The sequence below is a fragment of the Heterocephalus glaber genome, unplaced genomic scaffold, assembly GCF_053883595.1.
Source record: "Heterocephalus glaber isolate CG9 unplaced genomic scaffold, H.glaber_assembly_v1.0 deba00001553, whole genome shotgun sequence".
NCBI classification, from domain to species: Eukaryota; Metazoa; Chordata; class Mammalia; order Rodentia; family Bathyergidae; genus Heterocephalus; species Heterocephalus glaber.
In genome coordinates, this window is record NW_028258344.1 from 29173205 (window position 1) to 29198970 (window position 25766).

General features: G+C 35.5%; 1 long non-coding RNA gene, 1 other non-coding gene and 1 pseudogene across 2 annotated transcripts in view; 2 read left to right on the forward strand and 1 right to left on the reverse strand.

Moving 5' to 3' along the window:
• Positions 1 to 20692, forward strand: part of LOC101697573 (uncharacterized) — an 82652-nt gene extending 61960 nt beyond the window's left edge. Inside the window, exon 4 of the long non-coding RNA XR_205123.4 lies at positions 16607 to 20692. This is a non-coding gene — a long non-coding RNA (uncharacterized LOC101697573). The remainder of the gene's footprint in view (positions 1 to 16606) is intronic.
• On the reverse strand, positions 9034 to 9158 carry LOC147824179 (U4 spliceosomal RNA; annotated as a pseudogene).
• LOC147824180 (U6 spliceosomal RNA) lies at positions 14001 to 14103 on the forward strand. Its single transcript, XR_015442780.1, has one exon. It is a non-coding gene; the product is annotated as a U6 spliceosomal RNA (small nuclear RNA).
• Positions 20693 to 25766: the final 5074 nt, after the last annotated feature.

Consider the following 25766-nt stretch of genomic DNA (forward strand, 5'->3'; position numbering starts at 1 on the left):
GTGCCTATTGTCCCAGTTCTCCTATTTCTTTGTTAGGAACACTAAAAGTTTTCCATGAAAACCATCCTTCCTGAATGTTCAGTCACAAGGCTCAGGAAACATCATGTTATTATCTAAGTCAAGTGGAGCATTCTACTAATCCAACCGTATAACTCAATCCAGGTCAGTGAGGAGACGAAAATTCTACCACATTTGCACTTGGGCAGATATAAAACTGCAGCTGCTGACTCATGTGGAATTACTGCATGGATCCTAATATTGAAGCCAGGGGAGAAAACCAGGACAGATGGATGAGAAAGACACTCTAACCAATAAAGTGATAAAATCACTACTTAAGATTAAGAGCAAGTATGTTCTCAAGACCTGTCTTCATGAATGATCCAAAATTGACTAATAACGAAGGTCTTCATCTGAGAGATTCAGACTATTATTGCCAGTAAAAATGACCCTTTAGTTTTGAAAAGAAGTTCTGGGGACACAAAATTTCCGAACTGGTCTGATGTCTCATGGAAACAGAAGTTTCTATCTGATCTGCTCGTATATTGCTTTTGGTTAGTGTCCATTCACATGAACAGTAATTAAAAAATGTTAAATTTCTCTTTAAAGGTAAATAAAGTGTAAGAAATATATTGCATATCAAAGCTGAACTGAAAAATGGCAAGAAAGTGAAGGAACAAGTAAAATAAGGGAAAAAACAAGCATGGTCTTTTATGTTTTAAAATGCTCAAAAATGCCATCAACAAGAATTTTCTACTACTCAGCCTATGCACAGAAACAAGTTCAATAATTGTCACCTTATTTAATGACAGTTGTGAACCAGCACTGCAAGTAGTATAGGCCTTACTTGGAGGTCTGATTGCTTAGGTTCAAATATTCCTGACTTATTTCCCAATTTTCCCAACCATGTACTCATGCAATGTGGGAATTTTCTCTGATCATTCTCAATATAGTCATAGAAAAGTAAAAACAAGATAAAAGAACAAAGGGAGCAGGCTAGCAGATGCATTTGATGAGTGTAAAAAAACAGCACACAACTCTTGGATGCACACAATCTATTTAGACACAGTTTGAGACAATGGCAATGATTTCCTCTGGGATACAAAAATACACAAAGAATTACCAGGTGCTGGTAGAAGAGGCATAAAGCAAGCTGTGAAAATAGCACACTTACAGGGGAGATGCTGTTATTTGCATTCTTAATTAAGCATGTTTTCTGTCTTTCTGAGGTAAGAGCCAAATTCACTGTTATTACTACAATTGAACAATCTTTTAGGAGACCTAGCATAAAAGAAATGCATTTAAGTCATTTATAATCAAAACGAAGCCATCCCATTAAGAGAGTACTTATTTTCTCTAGTGGAGTTTCCTCTTTGTCAATATTTGTTATTCCAATCAGGTAATTAAGTGATTGTATTACACAAAAGTATGCATATTTGGTCATTTCTATCAATTAGATGATACTTTTCTTAAAGTTGCACATAAATGAATATCTCATACTCTCACTAAATATTGTGGTTATATCTATCAGTATTTACTGGTGTGATTATTCTCATTTTGTCTCTCTCTTACTAAAGTATAAGCACTTTGAGGTATGCACTTTTTCATTGTAAGGAAAGGCTCAGACTTACTGAGCATTAATTATATGCTAGATTCCAAGTGTTAGAACAGTTATTGAATTTAAACCTCACAAAACACCTTGACATGAGTGCTATTAGTATGCTCATAGAGAAGCAGAAATTTAAATTCAGAGACATTAATATGTTTGAGTTCACAATGGAAGTTAGGAAGTAATAGATGTACAGTGTATATCCATCCAGGCATTTATACCCTAAGAGTCTTGCTCTTAGTCACTGTGATCCAGCTTTTAAGGCTTTGTGTTGATTACAAACAAGAATATTTTAAGTTAGTGTTTACCATATGCTTTTCATGTGCTGAGAATGTATATATCACTCTTTTATATTTATTGAGTTATTTTTATAACCATATAAGGTGAATACTAATATCCCTATTTCATACATGAGGAAACAAGCAGAGAAATGTTAAGTGACTTACTCAAATTTAAATAAATGAATTAGAATTAGAACTCTGACCTGCTAGCCCCAGAATTAGAATTAGAACCCTGGTCTGCTAGCTCCAGAATTTTCACCCACATACAATATGAAGGGTTCTTGGAGCATTTCAGTTAGTCACACTTGGAGCTTCTCCTATCAAACCGGACCCGACTAGTGCTCTTGTCTTAAATCATCACATTGTCTCAAGGGTACCCCCCAGGAAAGACCAGCACCTGCATTATAGTCATAGCTCAGCCTGAACTGAGAGCTGAGTACTAGTTAGCTAAGTTTTCTGGCAACTAATTAAAAATTAGAAATGGATGTGATTTTTCTTTACCTGATGAAAGGAAACAATCTGACAAGGTATGTTATTTTTCTTTCCCCTGGAGTCAACAAATACATCTTGAAGATAAATATGCCTTATTTCTTATACATTACTAGGCTTTGGTACAGTCCAGAGAGGGTGACAATCCAAAAGTATTTGAAGTTCAGTGGTCAAGTGGTTTTGTTATCCCGATTCCAAGCCTCCCAAGCTATAGAGGCAAATGTGGGGAGATAGTTTTGCCTGGATTGTGGACTGGCTTAATGAAAGACAAAAGAGTTATACATGAAGACATAAACACAGTTATAAAATGACTGGAAATCTGCTCTTGAAATACTGATTTCAAATTTCACAAAGAAAGAAATAGGTTTTGTTGGTGATGCATCCTATTACCTAAAACAGTGCCTGGCACATAGGAAACACTCCAGACATTTGCTGCTGAATGAATAGAATATATAATAATTCTAAGAGAATACTTAGAAAACAGCCATGAGTAAGAACTAAAAATTTCTTCCAAATGTATGTTTTACCAAATTGTTACTTAGACATAGGAATAAGTTTTTTTCCATATTTCTGCATAGAGCAAGTAATGTCATTATGGTCTTTCTTCATTCAAAAAGAAACTAGAAATAGATGCAGAATAGTTAGGAATGAAACAAACATTTATTTAAGAAATACAGTTCCGTTTAAATCATGTTTCTCTGAAAGATTTTGACACTCCTTGTAAGTTTGCTATCTGTAGTGATTTTCAGAAATATCCATGTGAAAAAAGTATTTCTCTCAACTGTACTATAGTTTTAGAAAGAATACATCTACAAGCTTGGGCCTAGAATCTAATAGATTTTCCCACAGCAATAGGTATAAATGCCAACAGACCTTTTGATTTTCTTCAACTCTTTAATTATGTTCTGTGATCATTCCTCTGTGATTTTATTCCAAGCAGTTTTGATTTAACAAATATTTGTGTACTAACATACAGACATTATTAGCTGAGCTAGTTAAGTGATTCTTAATAACCCCACCCCCCAACCATCATGCCAAGTGATATTCAACTTGAGACACATTCCAGTGATGATAGCAACAGGAACACTAATTATCAAAGTACAATGTAAGATAGTATTGTTTTTATCCTTTAGGAAAACATATACTAATTGAGAGAGAATATATAGAGATAAATGTGAATATTAATTATAAAATGTCACTTATAAGTTGATCATTTTATTAGTAGCAAATTATAACACTGATGTGAGGAAATATGATTGTGAAGTGTTGCTCTGTCTTACAGAAAAATTAAAATAGCTGAAGATTTTAAAGTGAGATGTAAAATTTGTGTCACAGTTTTCAATGTTATCTTTTAGAAACCCATTTAAAGCTTTAACATGTCTATTTTCTGTTTCATTGACTTTTTGCTTTTGTCTCTACTACTGCCTTCTTTTTACTTACTTTGGACTTAATTTGTTTCTGCTTTTCTAAAGATTCTTAAAGTGGGAACATAGGTCATTGATTTTAGACCTTTTGTCTTTTCTAATCCAAGAATTTGAAACTTGAAATGTTCTATAAACACTGATTTAGCTATATCTCACAAGTTTTTGATATGCTATGTTTCATTATCATTCAGTTCAGAATGTTTTCTAATTCTCCTGATGATTTCTTCTTTGACTCATAGTACTTTGATTTCCAAACATTTGGATATTTTCCAAATATTTTGTTATTAATTTCTAATTTAATTCTGATATGGTAAAAAATACACTTTGTATAATTTCCATCACTTTAACTTTAGTGAAAATAATGTGTATTACACATTGTTGAGGATATTTTCTTTAAATATTAATGAAGTCAAGTTAGTTGATAGTGTTGTTCAAATCTCCTATAGCCTTACTCATTTTCATCACCACTTTCTATCAAGTATTGAAAAAGTAAGGCTAAAATTTTCAATAACAATTGAGGATGTGTATTCCTTACTTCAATGTAGTAAGTTTTTGCTTTATGAGGTATATACACATTAAGAATTAGTCCTTCCTACTGAATTAATCCTTTTATTATTACTAAGTGTTGTGGTACTTTTTAGCTTTAGTAATATTCCTAGTGTCTACTTGAAGTCTACTTTGAAGTCTACTTTGTCAGATGTTATTTATTATAATTACCCAGTTTTCTTTTAATTGGTGTTTACATATTTTATATTTGTGAGCACTTTGCTTTTAACTTATTTGTATATTTATATTTAAAGGGCATACCACTTTCTATATCCTGCCAGATCTGACTTCTAATTGTTTTGTTGAACAAATTTCTATCTATGTTCATACTTTTTTCTTCTATTATCTTTACCCAATTTTAGGATTAGCACAATGTTGAGTTCCTAAAATGAGGGGAGAAGTGCTCCTTCTTTTTTCTGCTTTAATTGTTTGATATAATTTATCAGTTACAATGTTTATGAGCCTGCTGTTGTCATATAGGTAGGTTTTCAAGCGAGGAATATACTTTCTTTAATAGATGCTATTCAAATTTTATATTTCCTCTACAGTTAGTTTCATTAATTTGTCTTCCAAGGTACTTCTTAGAAGTTGTCAAATTTATTTCAAAAAAGATTTTTGTAATATGCTTTCTATATCTGTGGTAATATCTTCTAGATCTTGATATTGTAATTTTAAAAAGGTATAATTGATATTGTGTAATAGGGAGAAAAGGTCTAAAGGAGCAGAGGAAGTGGGAGGGGTAGGGGAAAGGAAAGAAGGGAAAAGAAAAAAATATGAGAAAAGGAAAAAATGGAAACAAAGTCTTTGCAAATAAGGAATGGTGGAGGGGGTGAAGGGAGGGCAGGGGAAGGGGAAAAAAATAAGAACCAAGATGCATCATGTAAAGGTACAAGATCCCAGTGATGAATGTAACTGTATTTTATACCTAAAATATACCGATAAAGTTAATGGGAAAAAAATTCCAAAGTTTCCCAGTACTGTGACCCCCAAATCTGCATTCAGCTCACTGTTGCTTAAGGGGATTTTTAATGCAGACTTTCCAAATTCTTTTCCTCCACATCTCTTTCTTTTCCAGTGTTCCACCCCATGAATGAATTCCAGCTAGTAAAACTAATGCTAATTCCAGCTAGTAATGCTAACGTTCCAGTCTTAATCCTCCTTGAGCATACTTTAAGTAAAATCTCAACCCAGAATACAAAAGATTGTCATCAACATCTAAGGAAATAATAGATGCCATCAATATAGGTTCAACACATTTTGGAGGCTCTTACTTCCAAACTCAGCCCATAGTGTGTACTTGTTTGATAATGCACCAGAGTGTAAATCTATCAGACTGTTAAATCTACACAGCCTCAACCCAATACGATGGGAAAATATGTAAATGTAGTAATAGGCAGATGTCTGGACTGATTTATTTTAAAATTTCATGTGTTTTGAGGGAAATAATAATTGAAAGGAACAGTTAACTGCATCAAGTAATAATACGTTCAAGAATATACATTGAAGTACAGAAAAGGAGTACTTTATCCCTCTACACTTTGAAAGTTCTTACCTCCAAAGTTAAATTATTTCCTTCTGCTAATCTGCTCATGATTATTCTTCTCAACAGTTACCTAGTATAAATTTTCTTTAATTTTGCTTTGTTTTGCTTTTTAAATGTTCTCCTAAGGACCATTCTTGCATTTAATTCATCAGGATCCTAGGAATGCAACTGGGGAAAATAGTTGTTTACTAAATAAATGCCATAAGACATCTTGTTAATTCTATTTGGTTCTAAAATGATTCAATACTAATTTATTAAACCAATAGGTTCCTGGCTCCTAAATGAGTCAATTCCACATAGTAAGTACATAGATCAAGAAAAAAAGTATCCTGAGGGCTTTTTGTAAGCTATATCAACTATTTTCTACTTCTTATTCTTTGGAGCATATATATGTGACCATAGTGGAAACTAACTTCCAGACAGAACCCAGGGTCTGATTACAGTTCATCAAAAGACTGAAAATGATATAAGCTCTTTAAAATCTATTCATTTTGTAGCTGCTCACACATTCTCATCCTTCTTTCTTATATGATGTTGAACACAGTTATTTAAAAAGTGCTTTCTGAGTAATTACCTGAAATACTATTCACATAATCTTTATAAAAGCAAGGTATGACCAGATTTTCAGTTTCTTTAAAACTATTTTAACAAGTGGATTTTATTACTCATTTCATAAAAAAAACATACAATGTTAAATGTACCCATTAAGGAATGAAGACTTTTTTTTTTTTAAAAAAGCTCAATTATTTTAAAATATTAGGTAACCATCATATTCAACAGAAATGCTAAACCAACTATTAATGCAATCATTCTCTTTGATTGCACCTACACTCATTTTGAATATCACTATGGAAACCAATGAAACTGTCCTTGGTGAAACATAATGGGGATTTTAAAAATACATTTTAAAATCACCTGCAAACAATAGCCAAATCAAAAGCTCTAGAAACAGTTTTTCTGTCTTTTAGAATCCTAAACATGATTAATGTCTTTCAGTTACCTCGCAAAGAGCAGTGAGTTACTTTTGAATTAAAAAATTTATTCTCTATGTTTCTTTAGCTTGGAATCAATGTGAATAATCATGTACTTTTTCCTGTTTGCCTTTCTGATCATTCTGAACCAACACAGACACAATTGTTACCAACCAGCCTAGGGTTCTTTTCCTCAATTCAGATAGAAATAAAGAATCCTCAAAGTACAACACTGTTAGCAGTCCTGATGCCATCAGATGACACTGGAAAATGTTGGATGCCAACAGTTGACACAGCCAGCTGCTGGCCACTGCTGCTGCCAGCTGTCACCATCTGGTGCTGGCTTGTGTCAGATACCACAGGTTAACTCTGCTGGATGCTGATCTCTGCTGCTGAATTCTATCCCCTGCTGGTCTCTGGAGCTTTCCAGTGCTAACAGCCCCTAGTACTTATTGCTTTCTTTTCAACTGACTGCTCTGTCCACATTACTCAGGATAAGAATACCACGTTACCTGAAAAATAAGTCAAAAGCAAGTTTAGAGAAATACCAAAGAGAATCTTGTTTTAACAGGGCTTGTGCTGCAGCACAGGGAGGTCAATATACTGAAGTGAGCACTTCTAGACTAACCCTAGAAGTATACGGTGGCTACATAGCAGCTGCAGGCCAGTGACTGGTCTAAGTGCAGGCCTGTGATTGCTGCAGGGGTCCAAGAGAGCCTCCTCTGTCAGGACCACAATCCAGTGAGGAAGCAGGGCTGAAACCAGAAAATCTTCAGGAAGGCCTGCTGTGGGGATTGGGAATGTTAACAATGGGTCCAGATTCCTCCCTCCCTGAACTTTGCCATGCCAGGTTGTCTATCCCCTTCTTCAAAAGGCAACAGTAGCACCTGAAGTGGCAGGAGTTGGGGAAGGGCACCATGCTGACAGTAAAGCTGCCCTTATGTTGGAGTGGAAGGGAGGAAAGTAGTCACTAGATAGCCAGGGAGGGCACCCTGGCAAGTTGTCCTAGTCCACCAATTAGGGGAGCAAAGGGAAGTTGAGGAAGGCAAGCTATGCCCCCCCTTCAGTCAGTAGGGAGAAATGGGAACATCAGGTGCTTCTCATTTGTCTCAGAATGAGAGCACACTGGGATAGAAGAGAAGGGTCATCTTAGTTCAAGTTATTCCAAACTTGTCTGAAACAGGAAATGATGCAAATCTCAGGAGAAAATGGTTATGTTTATTGAAGAAACTGCATTTAAGAGTGCACTTTATCTCAATTTTTATTCTCTTATTTAAATAACTGAATGAGATCTGTTTGAGAGAAATGAGTGGGCTTATAGTTTCACCTACACTTGAACTTAAATGCAACCTCCTTGCTTGCCAGAGGCCAAGAAATTGTATTCCAAATGTTATTCTGTTTGAACATCTAGTTAAGGATGTGGAATGTGGAAGAAGTATGAATTCACAATATGCATAATATTTACCAATTCTGAACAAAGGAATAGATAAATATAAATAAATAGGGGGAGAGAGGGGAAAGAAGAGGGATATAAAAAATTAAACTGTGTTATGTATATGTACACACTCCCCAAAATATAATTGTTATGTATGCAAATATATGCTAATACCAATCCAAAAAAATAAACAAATGATAAAGGTCTATTCTTAATAAAAATTCACTGACAAGATCTACACTGCATTTAGTACCTGACAAAGATTTTAGGCTTATAAACAGGTAGAAATGAAAGCATATATTGCTATCTTAGGTTGTGATGATCTAACCTAGTGGTTTTTAACCTTGGCTGCAACTGAATAGTATAATGAGTTTTAATCCACACATCCTGAAAATTGGACTTATGTGGTCTAGGGTATGACTCAAGTGTCTTTTTGAGAAATTCACTGGGAAATCTCTTTGAAAAGTGCATATTTAGACTAAAGAATCCACTTCTATAGCTTCAAAGGGCAAGAAAATGTCTCGTCCATCCACTAGCCAAAGTGTGCTTTCCTATTGCAACACTTTCTCGAGTACACAGGGATAAATTCTATTGACTTGAACTATGATATTTCATGCCAGAGTGGGTCAAAACTCCCAAGTGTGATTGCTCTTAGGGGTCAGCTCTTGGAATTCAAAGGCAGAGTCATTTTATTACAGGCAGCCACACTACTCTCCCAGTCCTAATCTCTGACACCGAAAGTCTTGACATTGGGCTCAAGTCATCAGTCCAGACAAGATGCTTTCTTGGGAAAAGTTTTCAATTAGCAATAATCGTGCCTCAGATGAACTTCATTGGCTACAGTACTGCCACTGAGTAAAGCCTGACAAGATGCTTCCTTGTGATGAATTTCGTCTCGGAGTTCCTTCTAACCTTGACTATCAACTCCCTCTATCATGACACACTAGTTCATTGAGTTTTCATAAACAATTCTGAACCTTCAGCAAAAGACTTTGAGAGTTTTACTACAAAAAGAGTTTATTGGCTCCCAAATAAATCCATAGGGGAATATACCTAATTTCACTCACCACCAACAGTTTTATCCTAGAGCCTTATGAAATCTAAAAAGTATTCTAATATTCTCTTATCCTTAGTATATTTGCCTTACTTTTCTTAAATTAAAAGGACAATTTGTTAACTAGCTCTAAACAAATAAAATCTCTGAAAAAGTTATTTAATTGCTCCATCTCTCAAAATAGAGACTATGAGCCACTTTTAAGTGACAATTCTCTCATAACAATATCAAAACCATTCTTAAAAACATAAAGTTTGGAACAGTCTCTGCTGTAGTTTTGGCATTAATATACTCAGTTGATCAACTACTGTATTAGTTATTTTCCCATCATCGGGATAAAATATATCACACTAGCAACTTAAAAGAGAGGAGAGGTTTATTTTGGCTCAAGATTTTAGAGGATTCAGTCAATGATTAGCTGGATCTCAAGGGAGAAGTGGCATGGTGGAAGGGCATAGTGAAGGACAGTTGCTCAGTACATGGCAATCAGGAAGGGAGGGAGGGGAGGAGAAGGAAGGAGAAGAGAGGACAGCAGAGGACAGGAGAGGACAGGAGAGAGACCAGGGACAAGAATATACCCTTCTAGGTCATGCCTTCAGTGACCCACATCTTCTGACTGGGTTCTACCTCCTAATAGCACATTCAACTAGGAATAATCAAGAATCTACCAATGAGTATTGAGCCTCCATGATCAGATCTCCTTCAAGAAGCCTCACTTGAACACATGAGACTTTTGGAGGACATGTTAGATCTAAACCATAACAACTAGTAACGGTTCTATGCAGAGTAATCCTATTTTACAAGGCAAAGTGTTCTCTCCTTTGTTTAAATTTGGAGAGAAGATCTACAGTTGATATATGGGTGTGATTATCAAAAAGAGAGAGAGAAAATATTTCTGAGAAAGTTATATTCATGTAGTAGTATTTTATGGCAACAATAGTAAACAAATTTGAAAATAGAACTTTATTTTCCATTTCACTTTGTAATGATTTTATGTAGACATAATGATGTTGGTAAGCTGCTTACAAATACTTTTGGTTCTGTCATAACACTGAATTTTATTAATTTTAATCAACTGACTAAGGTTTAAAAAATGGACCAAATTAGCAATCACATTTGCTAAGACTGGAATGGCTATTATGTGAATTAAACAATAAATACTAAGGGACATAATCTTTCTATTTTAAAGTTCTATAAAACCTAGGAAGCAAAAGCAAACTAACACTAGGCTTTTAAAAGCATCAATAGCCTAAAACAGACATGCAACTATCTTCTAAAGAGCAAAAAAGCTTTCTGAAACATAATTTTTTTAAAAATCAATATTTTATCCCCTCAACTTACCATCCAAAGACCGTGTTCTCTGTCACAGACCTGGTGAATTTTCACTTGGTGTCTCGGCCAGTGTCCTTCTACTTAACCTTCTGGTAAAGCAAAGACTGAAAACCTAAAGTCATATTTTTGAGGAACTCTTACAGCTAGGGCTCTGAATATGATATAGGTATGGAAGGTAAGATAGACACCTTTGGAAGGCAGAACTGAGGTAGAGATTATACTTTCCCACTTCTGCTTGTTACTTGCAGTGCCATTTGGTTCTTGTGGCAGCCTTAGTGTGATATGAGGCTTTGTGTGGTTCATGCGGGCTGAGGGGCAGGACATGGGACATCCTTTTTTTCTGGCATGAAAGGCAGTGGGCCCTGCATGGTTGGGAGCTGGCCACAGACATAGCAGTTTCCTGACTACAGTGCATTTCTCATCATAGCCCACATCACTGTGGCAGGGTCCTTATGTGACCATGAAGGTTTAGTTCTGATGCAGGTACTCCCTATTTCAGCAGAGTCACAAAACAAAGTGTCCAAAAAACAAATGAGAGTGTCTCTTTAGCCTTCTTCATGATTCTAAAACCACTTAATACTTTGTAAAAAGTCATTTTCTACCTAAAACAGTTTTCGTTATTGAACATCAACAGATACACTGTATATGAATATCTAGCAATCATAAAATTTATTGTCAGTGTCAATAGTATATTTTTTTCAAACTGGCTAGTGTGAATTATATTCTCTGCAACTGAACACTGATGAACACATTCATTCTATGTTAATATGTGGCTGATACAGAGATTTTTAAAAATATTACCATTCAATTGGCTTTTTGACAGAAGAAACCAGGTTCATTTTTAAAGCTAATCTATTCCCATGTCTCCATAGAACCAATGTAGCACAATGCAGAACACATATGATAATTTTTCCAAAGATTTTCAATGTTTTCATGAAGTGAAACAGCCAGACTTAAGGAGCTATTATCTGCTATGATAAATATCGACTCAAGCTATTTGAGAATGCTTAGCAAAGTGTTTAAAGACTCTTAAAACCAAAACCAAAATTTATCCAGTTCCCTGTCTCTTCTTTGTCTCAATCTTATTTTCCTTTGTGCTTCTTGATCCTCTATTTTTTTATATTAATTTTTAATAGTGGATCAGGAAATTCAGCTTTTTCAGTACTCAAAGGCCAATGTTATCTGACTGTTCCAAGTCATGACTCTCTGGCCTCTAGCAACAAAGACTTCCCTTAACATGATTATTTGCTGGGTCTGCTTCCAGATGTGTCTGTTTTTAGGTGTTTAATATATTTAAGTCTTTACTAAATGTTATAAGAAATCACTAGCAAACTACAACATCCTGGTATTCTTCTCCTGTCTCATCTTAGTGGTAATGTGGCCTGAGTCAAAAGATAAACATAGCTATTAAAAATCAGCTGACACAAGCAGAGACTAACAGTTCTTGCCATCTTGTAAAGCAGTGATAAAAGGCTCTTCTTTATCTTCACTGCAACTTTGTTAATTTCACATTTTGCGTTCAAAACTTATGATATTCTAATCCTAATATCAGTATTGTGCTAGCCAGGACTCTTCTTGGATAATGCAACAGAATTCAATTCATACTGATTTAAAGAGAAAGGAAACATAGCCATATGCAACGGGGGATGAGGGTCTTCAGACACTGCCGATACAGGTACTCAAATCATGCTTTCAGGCTGGAAACTTGGTATTGTTCAGATCAACCCTTTTTGTTTGATGGGACTGACAGCCTCCACTATCCCTAGACTCCTCTCCTATCAACAGAAAGAAATTATATTTCTCAATTTTTTAAAAACGTCTTGAGAAAGATTTGATTACTCTACTTTATGCTAGTTTTCATTAGAGAACTAATTATAATGACCAGGAAAAAGAGATACTTTCATTGCTTGATCAGGTCTGGCTATATTCAGGCCCTATAACTTTGGATACAATGCAAGATTGGCCCCAATTAAATATTGTAGAGCAGATTTTCTTAAGAAAGAGGAGGTCTAATCCCAGAACCAGTGGGAGGTGATTTTTTCTTAGCAAAGACCATGCTGGTTATATGTAGATTAATATATATATAAGAAGTATTATTTGTATATATGAAGTCTAAATTATGCAAAGTTATTCTGAAAGGTAAAAGAATTTATTGTTATGTTGTTTCATACTCGATTCTATATTATTTTATATAGAATATTATTCTGTATTTTATTTTTTGCAGAAGAAAGCATCAAAATTGATAAAAATTTTGTTTTAAATGTCTTAATGTCTGGTTCATGATGATAAAATTATGTCTTCTGTGTACAAGATATTACCCCTTATATTCATTAGGAAATTAGGTAAAAAGGAAATATTTATTTCATCCAAAGCATTATTCACTAAGATACACATTTAAATAAAGATGATTTAAAGTATATCCTAGTTTTATGTTGCTTAAAATAATTGCTTCATCTGCCAAAAGACCATTATTGACTTCTCCATATGTTATTAGAATACAAATTTTTTTTTGGTACTGGGGATTGAACTTGTGAGTCAGGCGGAGGAACTACTGAGCTAAATCCCTGGCCCTAGAATACAAATTTTGTTAAAGCAATTTTTTAAAATTCTGGGGCCAGGGATTTAGCTCAGTGATTCTGCCACCTATCTCACAAGCACAAGGTCCCGAGTTCAATCCCTGGTACCAAAAAAACAAAACAAAACAAAAAACAACAAAAAAAGAATTTTTAAAAATTCTGAATAAATACATTCAATTTGAGAGAGAAAAGTAAAGAGTTATTTTGTATTATCTTGAAGAACATTCTTACACATTCCTAGAATGTTGTGGATGTGCTTCAATGCCAGCATGTTCTCAGGCTCGTTCTGTCCTACCTGTAGCAAGAGATGTTCCAGTGCAACGATGGCGAACCTATGGCACATGTGCAGCAGTGGACTGTTTGCTATTGTTGAAAGCTCTAAAAGGTCCCCATCACTGTTCCAGACCCTCAACCAGTAGCATTTTCTTGCATTTCATTAGTTACTCCATCAATAATGGAAATGAAATGTATAGTTTTTTATCTTAGAAAATTGCAGCTCCTTAAAATATAGATATTCATTTATTAATGAAAAAGTAAAAAATGGATATTCATTCCACAACTGGTAGCTTTTGCCATAGTATTTTAAACTTTGATCCATCTTATACTCAAGCATATAACCTACCACAGCTATCTACTAAAAACTAGTGAAAGCCAGTAAACTTTAGGCTCATGTGATTTGAAAATTTCCATGTGAATTTGAAAATGTTATCATCATTAACACTAGAGTTTTTACCTAAAATTATTTGCTCTAGCTGCACATATACTAAAATTAGAAAAATACAAAGATGATTAACATGGGCCCTACTCAAGGATGACATATAAACTCATGAAGTACCCATATTTTTCCACCAGAAAAAAAAAATTTTTGAGGAGATAGATATGTTTAATCTGATTTAAACATTACACAGTGTGTACATGTATTGAAACATCACATGGTATCCCATTAATAATAATATAATGATAATACATAATAATAAGGGCTGGAAGTGTAGTTCAGTGCTCCCTATGTTCAATCCCCAGGCCAAAAAGAGAGAGACATTAAAGGAAAGGCATGATAAAGTTTGAATGAACCTTGCAATTTAGCAAGATCAACGTAACATTTTTAAGAAATGGTATACATTTCATTTTAAACCTTTTAAATTTATCCAGAGAAAATTATATTTAAGGAATTTTGGCCAAAGGGGGGGGGGACACAAAGTAGCCATGAGACAGAACAAATGTCTGTATTTACAGAGTAAATTGTGCTTTTAACCAGTGTCTGAAACATTCCCACTTGCTTTCACTGAGAGCAGAATGATTGCTTTCATTGGTTGGTTGAATTCAGTTATCTGCATAATTCAACTCAGCTTATAGGGCCATTTTTGACTGGTACAAGACATCTTTAAGGGGAGATATTTTCCTGATGAGATCACAGGTGGGAAGAAGCAATGAGATCTAACAGGTATCTGAGGGTGTCCAAGGGCTGGTAAGCTAGAAAAAAATTGGGCTACCAAATTTGTAGAGTGATACTATATGTGCCTCTGACTCTTTTCTAGTACAAGCCATACTATATTTTAAATTATATGAAAATAGGTTGTTACTGTTATCAGAACTAGAAGCTAATGGCAGAGAGTTCCTCCCCATTTAATGTGCCCTTAATATTTCTTCTTTTGCTAAAATAGGCTTTAAAGTTTTACAGGATTTATACTTTATGAATTAGATAGCTCATTGGGATTGCTCTTTATGTACTGCTCGCTATTTGCGAGGCATTTTCTTTGCTTCTCAGAAATTAGTAAGAGAAAGAGATACAAGGCCCATGTTTGTTCATGCATTCAGTGATCAGGACTAGTTTCAGTTTGTCACTAGTAATATGAATTATAAGGAGAAGAATCTCAAGAAGAATTAAAAATGACTATACTTTTTGTCAAGAAAATATAAATAAATTATAATGAAATACTTTCAATCCACCCTCATTTCCCAAACTTCCTACTTTCAGCAGCCCCCACACTAGATTTAAACAATCCTAATGATAAGCAGAATGAAGACAGGTCAGTGATCTAAACTACTTTCCCATGATATTAAGAACTCTCTTTATGAAATTCAGTAAACTAAAAATTAAAACAAATATTTATTCACGTGGCAGAACTTTGTATCTGAGTAAATTTGAGAAAATGGACTCCTGAAGTACTACAATTATCATCAGGGATAAGTCTTAAGAACTATTCAACTGGAGTCCAGGTTACCTCTCCATAAGGATTTAGCAGTGCTACTTAGAGCTATCAAGTGCATGGACAATGGGTGTCATATTGAAATTAAACACACACAGACTGGCAGGAGGCATATAGAAATTAAGTAACATCAACTCTTATTGAGTAAAAAGGATTCACCACAGAAAGTAGTTAACTCCCACTCTGAAACAGGTTATAATACCCATAAGGGGCACTTGAAAAACCATTGAAGTTGGGCTGCACACCATGGTCTGACATTGGCTGGCCATGTGATTTGGAGTATGGCAATATATCACAATATTCACAGCTGGAAAAGATAAGCCATCTTATTTTATACTTGGCAGAAAAATATGCACAGGAAGTTCATAAACAAAGAAATACAAATGTAAAATAAATACATAAAAGTGCTCGATCTCACTAATAGTGAAATCAAAATGCAAATCAAAATTAAAATAGTAGGGCCGGGGATTTAGCTCAGTGGTTCTGGCGCCTGTCTTGCAAGCACAAAGTCCTGAGTTTGATGCCTGGTACCAAAAAAAATAAAAATAAAAGTAGTAAGGATACATTATTTCTATCTGTCAGGTTAACAAACAATTTTAAAATGTTGAAGGTGAAAAGAAATGGAGTAACTCCCTGGCATTATTTCCTAGTTGTAATAAATAATAGCAACAATAAACTTTTATGTAGTTTTAAATACGAGGCTAAAAAGGTAAAGTACAATAATATTTAGAATGTGTTTTCTTTCCTAAAAATGAAACCAATTTTTGCACAGTAATTTATATTTGTTTTGGTTAGAATTAATCATATACATATATTTGTGCTAGGGCATTTTTCATATATAGGATATCTACTTAGATGTACCAAAAGTTCACTGTTTAGATTTGCAATAAAGTATGATTGTCCCATTTAAAAAAGAAGAAAGAACAGAAATGCCAAAACATCCTCAGAGCAGCAGGGGAGCCCCGGTGCCTTCACTGTGGCTATTTTTAGCCTGCCCTGCTTCTGTGGACTGGGTCAGAGGGAATGCCAGGGGCAAGATGGTGTCCTTGGCAGAAGCAAGGCAGGTTATATGATGTTTAAAAAAAAGATTTGCCTAAATAATTCAGAGGGTATATGTAATGAAGTGCTTCTTATTTTTGCAGGGATTGCTCTGTGAATTCTTAAATATCGAAAGACCTGAACTTGAGGAGAGACCACATTCGTCCTTGATAAACTGAAAGGAGCCTAGGACCACTACACTCTTCCAGCCAAGCATTTTAATCAGCACATGGTGCTGACGGGGCACACATCATGAAGCTCACTGGAGCTTTGTTTGGAAAGATTATGTAAGCTTTAGAATGTCCGTCCTAAAGTTCACTGTTCCGAGCAAGATCAGAAGGAAATCCTGAACTCTACACCAAAGAAATTTCTCAGAAGGATGAGAGGGATTAATCTTGTTCCTTGGATTCCCATAATTGTTACATAGAATTGCCAACTTTGATATATTCTTCTAAAAAGACCCTGCTTTATTATTTTTGTTTGCTTTCTCTTAAGCTTTTGCTAAACAATTTGGATAATAATTATATGTTTCTTGAAGCCAAGTGAAGGTGACAGATGGGTAATTTAACATGCTCAAATAGAAGTTTAGCACTGACTGGGATCTGCTGCTAAGGTACCTACAAATTGTAGAAGTTCAATTACACTGCTGTCCCATGTTCCTCATTTACACTCTGACTCTTTCAGTACTGACCACTAGAACATCATCCACATGCCTTACCAGCCTTCTTTTTCCTTTCTCTTTTACACAAGTATTGTTCTAGAACAGGTCGTATTTCATGCATCTCCAAAGATAAACCTCAAACTGAGGTAAGTTAGAAGAAATAAAGACAGGTAGAAAGAAGACAAGGAAATTTGTAACATATATATCTATATCATATATCATATATATATCATATATATCATATATATCTATATCCCACGGCTTTACTCCCGTGTGTGTGTGTGTGTGTGTGTGTGTGTGTTTCTTCCAGACTCGTTACATCCAAGTCTCTTAAAGATTCTATTAAGTCTGTAAAACTAGCTTAGTAAATAAGGTCAAAAGCAGAAATCTGACCTGAAGCTCAGAGCTAGAGCACTTGCCTTAGTGAAGCCCTGGGTTCAATCTCCAGTGCTCAGCACCAGTAAAAACAACAACAGCAAAATGCAATAAACTGGGCCTAAAACTTTCCCATGTAAAATGGGCCTTTCACTTGTGAATGACCCTTTCCTTTTTGACCTGTGGATGAACCATCACATTTCTCCCATAAATTGAGCCCAAGCACCCTATAGATTCATAAATTCCATAGGTTTCTACCCCCAAAACCATGAATATTCCCAGCTCCAGACCATAATGCATCTCTCTTGAGCCCCCCAATCCTGTTCTGCCTGTGTGTACCTTAACTCTATAATTAATTCTAATTAAACCTTTCTATATCTATCACTGACATATTGAAATTCTTTTTTGTGATGACAGTCAAAAGGCTACTCAGTGGGCCGAGTTGAGGTCCCCACCTTCTCCTTGGGGGAACTCCTTAGACCCACCAAGTGACAAGATTCACCTAGCAGGTTTTATCACACAAATCTGAATTTTTCAAATTCAAACTGTATAAACACTAGGCAATTGTTTATTTCTCGGGTCTGGTTTTGAAAAAGCCCAATCTTTCCTGACCTCCATACGAAACCCCAAATTTCAGACTAAAATGGTTACTTCTCTGTCCACCTAAACATCAGGTCTGCTCAGAGTTCAGAGCTAACATCTCTTCAAATAGTCTTTTTTTAAAAATCTGTTTTCATAGATCTTTCCCCCAGTGATTATAACTCCATTCATTCATTTCTTTCTTCGTTGCTTCACAGTGAGCAAATCAGCTCTTTCTGCCAAACCAGTTTTCCTTAGGCAATTTTTCTACTTTCCTACCAGTCTACTTTCCTCTTTTTTCTAGTCCTGTCTGCGCACTTCCTCTGTCTCCTGAAGTTCCTCCAAGGCCCTGGTGTTGGGGTCTATCAAGCTACTGAAATGTCCCAGGTTGGCAGGCCTTTTCCTAGCTTGATCCAGGGCCTGTTCATCTCTGGTAGCTATTCATATTTTCTGTAATTTTTCCTAATAACTTGGTCAAGATTCATTAGAAAGACAGGATTCATCTATTTGCTCTTTATTTTTATTCAGGAATGCTATAGTTGGATCTGGAAGTCCTTCAGAGGCCTATGTGCTAAATGTTTGTTCCCTGGGGTGGCAGACTGGGAAAGTGGTAGAAATTTGAAGAAGTGGAGCTTAGTGGAAGTACTTCTGGTCATTGGGGCCGTGCTGCTGAAGGGGATGATGGGACCCTGCCATTTCTCTCTCTCTCTGCTGTTCACCTCATGAGGTGAGCAGCCTGTTGAATCCCCACCATGATGTGCTGCCTCATCAAAGGTCCAAAAGCAACAGGGCCAATTGATTATAGACTGAAACCTCCAAAACTGTGAGCCAAAACAACTTTTTCTCTTTCTAAGTTTACTTACATCAGATCTGATTTACAGTCATAGAAATCTGACTAACTCAAGAGCTCTCTGTTTAAGGTATCATTTTAAAAGGATCTTTCTTTGGTTCAACCAGGGTTTTTTTTTTTTTTTTTTTTCCAACTTTGGCTTCTGTTTTCAATACTTTTCTGGTTGACTAGTTGTCCATATTTGAACTGTTTTTAAGTTTATTTGGTTTTATTCTACCTGGACCTACAAACTATGATAATGGTGTTAAGCAGATAGTTAAACATTAGCAGGACTGAGGGACAAATGGGGGAGGGTCCAAAATAGCTTATTTCAGAGCCATATATAGTTAAGTGGCTTGTAAACATTATTTCTTCTTGTTTATAGTCAGTTCATCTTCAGATGGTCTTGCACCCTTCTGACCTAGCCAGCTTTAACAGACTCTTCAACTGATCCTCCTGGACTGAAATTTAGCCAAGACCAGGGACCCTAACTACATCCCCGAAAGGCCCTCTCTTAGAATGTAGCCAGAATGAACTGCCCCCAAATACCCTAAACAATTTTACAGTGCCAACTCTTTAGAGGGTATGTTAGGAAGGTAGTTAGACATTAGTGGGTCTGAGGGAAAAATGGTAGAGGGTACCCAAAACAGTATGCATTGTCAGTTGAGTAAAGAAACAAAGACATCAATATATAATATATTTATAGTCATTTGTTAGGTCTCAAACCTAAAGTGATCCCACAGAATACAATAACAATTTAACATACACATGGGACACAATCCTTCTGATACCAGACTGTCTAGTTCCAAAACAATGCATACAACATTCCTGGATTCCATAGCCTAGGGGCCAGTGATATCAGGAAAGGGAATGTTCTTTAGAGGCCCGACTGCCTTGGGCTAGGTCAATTGAAAGTAAGAATTTATCTTTTTTAAGTTTCTTTTGTAGGTTCTTGACATGATTAAAGCCCTTGAGGAAAAGCTGACCATCTAAAATGGAGAAGACATTTTTGCAAAGTATCTTCTAAATAAAATGTCAACAAATATCAGAAATATCCTTGTTTACTGAACTCCCAAGGAATAACTTTTGTGTTCATAAAAAAGTATCCAAATTCACTCTTGGTACAGATGGCTTTGTGCCACCACCCACATTCTTGCTTGAAGGCATAATACTCTCTGTATCTATTTTACAATAAACTATACTCATACTTCTACATGGCTGCCCATGAGTCGTGGTTGAATTCTTTCATCAGGGCACAAAATACTGAGAACCTAGGAAGTGAGGTTCATTCCTGCACCAAGCCTTGGCTTCTTGGTGACAAGGGGACCATATAATCCTTGGTTTTAATATTTTTGACTTTTCTGATTCTGTATGAAACCTTTACTTTTCATTCTTATAAAATCGGCATCTTACAATACATTTTGCACTCACATTAACAAAGCAACTACAGTTAAACCTTAATGACATTCAATTAAAACACATAAAAATTAAGAAGTTATATACGAGATCTCCTCTATATCCAAGTGCAGAGTAAAGACTGATTGGTGCCTGGGGGTGTAGCTCAGTGACACAGCAGGTGTGTAGAATGCAAAGGGCCTGGGTTTGATCCCCAATACAAAAAAGAGAGAGAGATTTGAATTAAATATCTCAAGATAATGTTCTGTGTTCAAAATCAACTATGTTCTGTGCCATTGTAGGAAGCAAGAAGCTAAGAAATCAAAGATTTTTTAAAAAAGCTTCTCTGGGCCTTTAAATCCAATGGAAGTCCTTCTAAAAATTGAATTTAAAAATATTAGACAATCTAAGTGTATTCAGCTGATACCTAGTACTTGCTATTTTTTAAGGGCTATAATTGATGTTGATTTTTACCTCGGAATCAAGCCTTTCTCAATTCTTACTTAGGTCTCCTTCATTAAATTTGATTTAGCCCATCTATGAGAGATTATACTTGCTGAGTGTGCTTTATTAATTAAATTCGCATACAAGAAGTGTAAAAGTCCTGTGATGAGAGGCTGCCTGGTAGAGGTCAGGGAAGGGTTCTCTGAGGAGGAGGAACTCAGAGTTGGGAAGCCCTCGGAGGTAATGGAAGGGAGAGCAAGGTGCCTTCTGAGGGAAGGGGAGGGCATGGGAAAAGGTCCTGTGGTGCAGGGGAGCACTACAAAAGCAAAGGAAAGAAGAGCCTTTTGATGAGCTAAAACAAAGAAAGAAGGACTGTGTGGCAGGATGAAGCCAGAGAGGCAGGAGGACTCATACCCCCATGTAAGTAGCTTAATAATTGATATATTTTACCTTAAAAGCAATGGTGTTAGGTCAGTTATTAAGTGTTGTGGTCTCCCCTAAACACTTTGTATTTTTATCTTACTTTATCCTCATGCAAGTTTCTGGGTAAGTCCTATTACCTTACTTTAGGTAAGGGAATGGGTTGTAGAAACAGTAAGTTACAGTTGGTGGTAGATCCCAGGTAGAAGGGAGGTGAAAAGTATATTTTTATTCATTGAGTTAGATGCTTACAAATATACTGTGAAGCTGTGAAATAAATTCCAGTTGTGAAATCTTGGCAATTTTCAGACTTTGAAAATTTCAGCATTTTAAACAGTTGTTTCTCTTCTCAAATATAATACAAACCTGTTCATGCCTTTTTTGTCATATTTCTGAGTGTGTGTTTCCTGTCAAATTATTTAACTCCAAGGGACATTCTCTTTCATCACTTTTCGCTATGAGGGCTTCTACTTAAGACTAGGAGCCAGGGCTCTGCATTTTAAAACTTCCAAGTATTCAGCTGGAAAATATTCAAATGAAGCATATAGAAATACTCAGTAGAAGCATCATCTAAATTGCCCCTGTTCTCATTTAAAAGGGAATATAAACTTCTAAAATGTGGATGCAGGCTAAAATATTAGAGGCAATGACACCAATAGAGTTAGGATAGACAACATTAAGTCACAAGTTTAAACACTTAGCATTATTCTTAGAAAGTGTGACTAAAACCTATCTAGAACCTATAAATAATCCCTTGCTTACTTTGCCAGGAGCTATAATTAAGTCATAAGCTTTATAAATAATAGAAAATGAACCTCTGCACCATGACTGCATGCTGTGGATACAGTAGTTTAAACACACATACATTCATTGTTTCCTACCTATCCTATTAATAAATAGCTCTACATATTCTCATTTTTAAAACTATGTCTACATTTAGCTAAATTCAAATGAACAAATTAAAAAGTAAAACTGAATCTCAAATATCGATATATCCTAACTGAATCCAAATCATTGATACATCTCTTTACAAAGATGGATTACCCTCTTCCCTAAAAGAGGTTGGATATGTGGTCTGTCTTAGCCTCTTTGGGGAAAGGAAGACACTGTTCTCAGAACCCTACAGTCTGTTTGGAGGATACTTCTCTTTCTTCTCTCCCTTCTTTGCTAAGCAATGTCTGCCTAGGAAAGCTCATCTAAGCTAATACATTAGAACTTAGTGGTACTTTGAGAGATTTAAAATTTTTTATTGTACAAGTCATTCACCTGCCAGTGAGGTACACACACAGGTGTGCTCACAATACTGCATGAGCACATAATTTCATATCAGCTCATTAGAAGTAGAATAGTAGAGTGATTTTTAAAAGGCTCTGACATAAAACTTTCTGAGTGGGAAACCTGTGACTGGCTTTATAAATTTGGAAAAGTCATTTAAAAGTTCTAAGTCTCTTTTTTCTTATTTTAAAAATTATAAAACTAGGGGTTGGGGATTTAGCTCAGTCGTTCTGCCACCTGCCTCACAAGCACAAGGTCCCAAGTTCGATCCTCGGTACCAAAAAAATAAAATAAAATAAAATAAAATTATAAAACTAGTACTGATGAAAAGAGTACATGATTGTAAGTAACATATCCCAAGCACTTAAAATATACCAGGCACTATATTAATCACTTACATTAAATCATATAATCCACACGCCAAATCTAAGTACGCAGTTGTTATTATTAGATAATAAATATTATTAATCACAGTAGAAATTATTATTATCCACATTTTAGATAAAGAAATAAAAACAAAGTTTAGTAATTTATTCAAGTCTACAAAAATAACTGCTTAGCCTTTATGTAAAATGTTGATATTTCATTTATTATGGCTTTGAGTTACTTTTGGGTTTTGAAACTATTGTATTAAAATGTTACTTATTTGAAAACTGAGTTATTGGGTGCTTTTTATTTTGAACTTGAAGCAAGTACCTCACTTGTCTCACCTTTCTCCAAGACCTGAATTATTTACCACTAAGAGTTTTATGCGTTGGCCTGGGGATTTAGCTCAGTGGTTCCACTGCTTGCCTCACAAGCACAAGGTCCTGAGGTTGATCACCGGTACAAAAAAAAAAGTTTTATGCATAATAGGATACTTATAAAATGTTTTGTACTATTAAATAGTAGTTGTCATTGTTATTAATATTGTTTTATGTAAATGAGAAAAAAAGAAAAGCCAAATTATTTTTCTAAAGCCCATAATGGCAGTTTGAAGAATTTACAGGTCTTAATCCTCTCTTCTTACAATATAAAATTTTGAAGGTCTTTTATACCTATAATAAACAAAATGTATATAACAATTGTTTTCTTCTCCAGACACTGTTCATATAATACACACATATATGTGCTATGTTATAGTTTGTGTTTAGATGTCCCCCCCCAAAGCCTCATGCTATTTTGCAGGTGGCTGAATCTAGAATGTGTGATTGATTTATGGTGGGGCTAGGCCTGAGGGCACTAGGCTTTAGGGCATGAGTACTACTCCCCCTAAGTAGTCTGAATAAGATAAAACAGACAGAAAGACACTGTTAAGGTCTCTGGTCGCTTTTGCTGTCTTCTGCCACCAGGTACTGTTGCCCCTCAGCCAACCTGCCTGGGAGCCAGCTGACTATGGACTGAAACCTCCATGAACTGTAAGCCAAATAAACCTTTCCCCCTTTAAATTTGGGTGTCGAGTATTTTGTCTCAGCAATGAGAGAAAATTCACTAAGTCATGCTGTAATGTTTAGCACAGACACAGACATAAACACATACAGTTTGAGCTTTACAAAAATATTAAGTAAATACGAAAAGAATTTTTATTTTCTTTGTAATAGGTGAAAAACAATAAAATCAATGAGATTAAGGGGTTTGTTCATAGGAACAAGCTAATGAGCCCTGAAAAGTTTTACATTATCTTTTGTGCCCATTTAAGGGAAATTCTTACTAACAAGGGAGCAAGACACTTCTGCCTCCAACTCTATTGCTTTGGTTCAGGTAGGTGGTGCACACAGCTTCTGCCTCTGTTCATACAACTCTGTTATTCTGCAGCAAAATGATGAAAAAGATAAGATGGAGGGGGAAACACTACAAATTGCTGAATCCCACAAGCTCTTTTTTTTCATCCCTGAATAAATCATAATTGTTCACTGCTTCTTACTGGGCCAGGGCAGGAAAGGACTTAATGGGAATGGTAACTAGCAATGAAATAAAAACTACAAAATTTTCCTTCTTTGTTTCATTTAAATTTTCAAAGCTGGCTACCAAGAAATCAACCAATAACAAATGCTGGTGGGGATGTGGGGAAAGAAGAACACTGCTCCTTGGCTGGTGGGAGTGCAGACTGGTGCAACCACTGTGAAAATCAGAACTAGGACTGGAAGTTCCATTTGACCCAGCTATTCCCCTGCTGGGTATCTTCCCCAAAGAATCAAAAGAATCATACCACAGCGATATATGTGCACCCATGTTCATAGCAGCACTATTTGTAATAGCTAAAACTTGGAAGTGGCCCAATTGCCCATCAACTGGAGACTGGATAAAGAAAATGTGGTTTTTTTTAACAAAACAGAATACTACTCAGTAATAAAAAAATGAGAAATTAGAGACATTTATTGCTAAATGGATGCACATTGAGGTGATAATCTTAAGCCAAATAAATAGAACACACATGTGTAAATACTGAATAGTTTCCCTAGTGTGAGAAACTGAATGTGTAAGGAAGAACTACAAGGTGTAATAGATAATGTGAAATAGGAGAAAAGGGGCAAAAAGAAAGAGGAAGTAGGAGGAGTAGGGGAATGGAAAGAATGGAATGGAATTAATATGAGAAAAACAAAAAAGGGAAACAAGGTCTTTGTAAACAGGGAGGGATGGAGGGGTTGAAGGGAGGGAAGGGCAATGGGAGAAAAATAAGAACCAAGACAGATTATGTGAAGGTGCAAATTTCCAATGTTGAATGTCATTATATTGTATACCTAAAATGTACCAATTAAATTAAAATTCAGCTACAAACAAAAAAAAAATTTTCAAAGCTGCCTGCATTTTTGTGAGTTAATTTGGGAAATTATATTTTCAAAAGTAAACCCTAATCTGGAAAAAATGAAATCACAAATAATTTCTCAGATAATGACAGAGTTTGTGTCCATAGTGCAAGACATGATTAATAAATCTAGAACAGACAAAGATAAAAAATAGAGGAGTTGAGGAACATGATGGAATCCTAACATAGGAAACAAATAGAATCCATAGAACAGATGCAAACAGATTTCCAGGGGATTAAAAACTCCTTTGAAAGTTTACACAACAGAAGGAGCCAATGTGAGGACAGAATGTCAGATATAGAGCATAAGATTGCAATTAATGATGAGGAAAAGAAAAATTGCTTCACAATTGTAAGGGACCATGAGAAATCAATCCAGCAGCTGCTAGACGATGCAAAGAAGAATGACAATCAGACTGATTGGAGTCAATGAAGAAAGAGGAGAGAGTGCAGAAGACATAAAAAAAAAAAACTGTTCATAGAAGCGGTGGCAGAAAACTA